Raw genomic sequence first — 3,907 nt, 5'->3', positions numbered from 1 at the left:
GTAGGTAATCCTACCCTTTTTGTACCATACACGTGAAGAGTTTTCCTGTCTGACCGAATGACGCTTATCAATATTGTGAAATAGTTCTATTTAATAAAAGTACAAAGTTGAAGAATTACACTGCACTTCCCACTGATATTAATATCAGGCGCTAGTATATTGTTAAATTGCATACCTCTAAAATGAGAAAAAAGAAAAGAAGTAAGAAGGGTGCTGGTATACTTTTGGCGCACCACATTTTAGAAGATTTAGAAGTAAAATTTAATACTTTACATGAAAAGACTTATTTATAAGGAACAAATTTCTGCAAGCAACATAATTAAATACAAAGTAATACAGCTGTATTTTATGTTTACAACTGTAGGATTACTAGTAGAAAATCATTATAAATGTTTTAGCGACGGATAAAATAGATGAGAGACAATGTTTAGCAGAAAGGGTCCAGCAAATTTTTCTAAGAAATGTTACAATTTCGGTAGTTTCTATTCACATTAGTTTAGGTTGGTTCAGGTTAATTACGGTTATGTTACGTTAGATTATATTAGTATATGGGTCCAGCACAATTTTCAAAAAGTGATAGAATTTCGCTTATTTCTATTAATATTAGGTTAGTTTAAGTTAGTTAATTTCATTAGGTTAGATTTGGTTAGGTTGTGTTAGGTCTACTACTTGCATCTTCCATTCCTCCTGTAAATTTTGTATGTTTTGCCTACTTCTGGATTCCTGCTGCGAAACATTTACCTAGGTGGGTGCATATGAAAGATGACCGCTGATACTATTTTCCACCACCGGTGTATTTCTGCATAGTTTACAGAAGCTATAATTTATGTTTACAAGTGGAGCGCTACTACCACGATACCATGATAAGTGTTATTCAAACTCGTATCATTGCCAAAACCCATTCGTTTTCACTACATTTACTGACGCGCCTGCTTCCTTCGTTCGCACCCCCCGCGTGACGCTCGGGCCGTCGCTTCGCCCTGCCCTTACTCGGTTAGATAGCATCCGTACTTTCCAGAGGCCACCTAGCACAACTTGGTTTGCGTTTTTTACACTATAGTTTTTATACTATATATCCGGACCCCGTATTTGTACGCAAATCGTAAAAGAATTGTAGTTTATCAACAATTGCTTTTGATGGTACCCTTGAGGGATTTTATCTATGCTATGTGAGATATTTTCATGTCGGTCAACGTAAATCAGTTAGCAAAGTGACAAATTATAATTTTTCAACAATTATTTCGAGTGGTACACCTAAAGTAAACCTGCACGATCACAAGATACCTAATCAGTTCTGTTTTCACTTGTTTTGTTTTCACTTTCTCTCACCTGATGTCGCTTAAATCGAAATCTTACGAATTTTCTTTCCGTAATAGAGTGTGCTCTAAACAAGAGAAATCTCATAGGATCGTTCAGGACACAGGAAATGACATGCGATCTGATGCCATAAACGTTGAGATTTTGACTCTAGGACAAATCGTAAGGGATTTCCTAGGATCTATCTTATAGTGTATAGCTGGCCTTACTTACTAACATTCACTCTCTCATAATTCATTACTTAATGATAGGAGCGTCTTGCTTCGTTGGCGGCTTGGCAACACTGTCTTCTATAGATAGTTGAAAAGCGTGATGTTTTCCTTAACAACACGTTCTGTAAATAAATAGGAAGCTATTAGTGTTGTTAGTGTAGATTTAAGTCATATTTGTACACTTTTTTCTTGATTAGGTTTATCGTTGTAGAAGTTAGAAATGAGAGAAATAGTTCATATTCAAGCTGGACAGTGTGGAAATCAAATAGGAGCTAAATTCTGGGAAGTAATAGCTGATGAACATGGTCTCGATCCTTGTGGGACCTATCACGGTGACTCAGATCTACAGCTGGAGAGGATCAATATATATTTCAATGAAGCAATGGACGGTAAATATGTACCTAGAGCTATTTTAGTGGATTTAGAGCCTGGAACTATGGACTCAGTAAGATCAGGACCTTTTGGAGATATTTTTCGACCTGACAATTTCATGTTTGGTCAAAGTGGAGCTGGAAATAATTGGGCAAAAGGTTATTACACAGAAGGAGCTGATATTGTTTCTGGCATAATGGATATTATTAGGAAGGAAGCAGAGGGCTGTGACTGTCTTCAAGGATTTCAGTTAACGCACTCGTTAGGTGGAGGAACTGGTTCTGGATTGGGAACTTTAATAATATCAAAAATTAAAGAAGAATATCCTGACAGAATATCCAACAGTTTTAGTATAGTTCCATCACCAAAAGTTTCAGATACTGTGGTGGAACCATATAATGCTATTCTTTCAACCAACCAATTAGTTGAAAATACAGATATGACTTTTTGCATTGACAACGAAGCATTGTATGATATATGCTTCAGAACACTGAAATTAACGACTCCCACTTACGGTGACTTGAATCATCTAGTTTCAGCAACCATGTCAGGTGTTACAACATGTCTTAGATTTCCTGGACAGCTAAATTCAGATCTACGTAAGTTAGCTGTAAATATGGTAGTTTTCCCACGTTTGCATTTTTTCATGCCAGGATTTGCGCCTCTCACATCTCGGGGAGGTCAGCAATACCGTTCTCTCACAGTACCAGAATTGACTCAACAACTGTTTGATGCTAAGAACATGATGGCTGCGTGTGATCCACGGCATGGACGTTATTTAACTGTGGGTGCTATTTTTAGAGGTAGAATGTCTATGAAAGAAGTAGAAGAACAAATGTTAAATGTTCATGACAAAAACAGTAGTTATTTTGTAGAATGGATTCCAAATAATACGAAGACAGCTGTTTGTGATATTCCACCTCGAGGGCTTAAAATGTCAGCAACATTTATCGGCAATTCCACTGCTATAGTTGAACTGTTTAAACGGTTAACTGAACAGTTTACTGCCATGTTCCGAAGGAAAGCATTCGTCCACTGGTACACTGGTGAAGGAATGGATGAAGTCGAATTCACTGAAGCAGAGAATAATGTAAATGATGTAATAACTGAATATGAACAATATCAAGAAGCTGATGCTGGGGAAGGGGAAATAGAACCTGAGACTGAAGGCGAATAAAGTGAAGCAATGGTTAGTGAAATATGTTTTAAAAAACCTTCAAGAATGTTACAAATTTGGCTTGAGAAACACTTTTCACTATTATTTTATAAGGCACATTAATCTTCATATTTAATGTATGCGATTGTTTGAGATCAGTTTTGCAGTTTTCGAATGATTGTATACATTTTAAAGTGTTTAATCGTGCTTAGCTCTTTTTGATACACTTTTTACACAATCTCATCAAACCTTTGATTGTTATTAGAGATTTGTATGTATTATACACAAAATTTTTTAATGATGAGATTAAAATGGAAAAGAAAAACTTTTTTATTTTGATTTAATAATTATAACTTCTATATGTTCTACTGGGGATATATATTCCGATTTTTATCTGTTAGTGAACCACAATACACCGAAGGGATTCACTCAAGCAGACAGTTCTACCAAATAGAAAATTTATAGATAAAATACAGTATGAAACATTTTTCATGAAGGAATGAGAGTGTGAATGTAAGTAGTTTCTGTCAGTGCACAGCATATTGAAATGAATTTTGATTGGTAGTGAAAGTATTTTGTGTGTAACTAATTACTAAAGCGGAAGGCGGCAGAATACAAAAATGCAAATTGGGTAGAAATAGACGGCAGGAATTTTCGGTTCGTACGTTAATAATGGACGGTCCTAAGCTCAAACCTAACCTGAAAATTAAAGAAATTTGTCAAAATTTGATAAAACCAATCTGATAGCTCTAACCTAACCTAAAAATGTAAGAAATCTGTCAAAATTTGGTAGAACCGTCTGCTCGAGTAATGTCCACCGAAAATGTGAAATCGGGTAGAAATTATCGGA

At 35.7% G+C, this 3,907-nt stretch overlaps 1 pseudogene; it reads left to right on the top strand.

The window, feature by feature from the left end:
* Positions 1 to 1,619: 1,619 nt before the first annotated feature.
* On the top strand, positions 1,620 to 3,376 carry LOC145693143 (tubulin beta-4B chain pseudogene; annotated as a pseudogene).
* Positions 3,377 to 3,907: the final 531 nt, after the last annotated feature.

Source organism: Thermobia domestica, chromosome 8, assembly GCF_964235325.1.
Source record: "Thermobia domestica chromosome 8, izTheDome1.hap1.1, whole genome shotgun sequence".
Classification (NCBI taxonomy): domain Eukaryota; kingdom Metazoa; phylum Arthropoda; class Insecta; order Zygentoma; family Lepismatidae; genus Thermobia; species Thermobia domestica.
The sequence above is the reverse complement of the archived record's forward strand: the minus strand, read 5'-3'. Positions and strand labels throughout refer to the sequence as shown.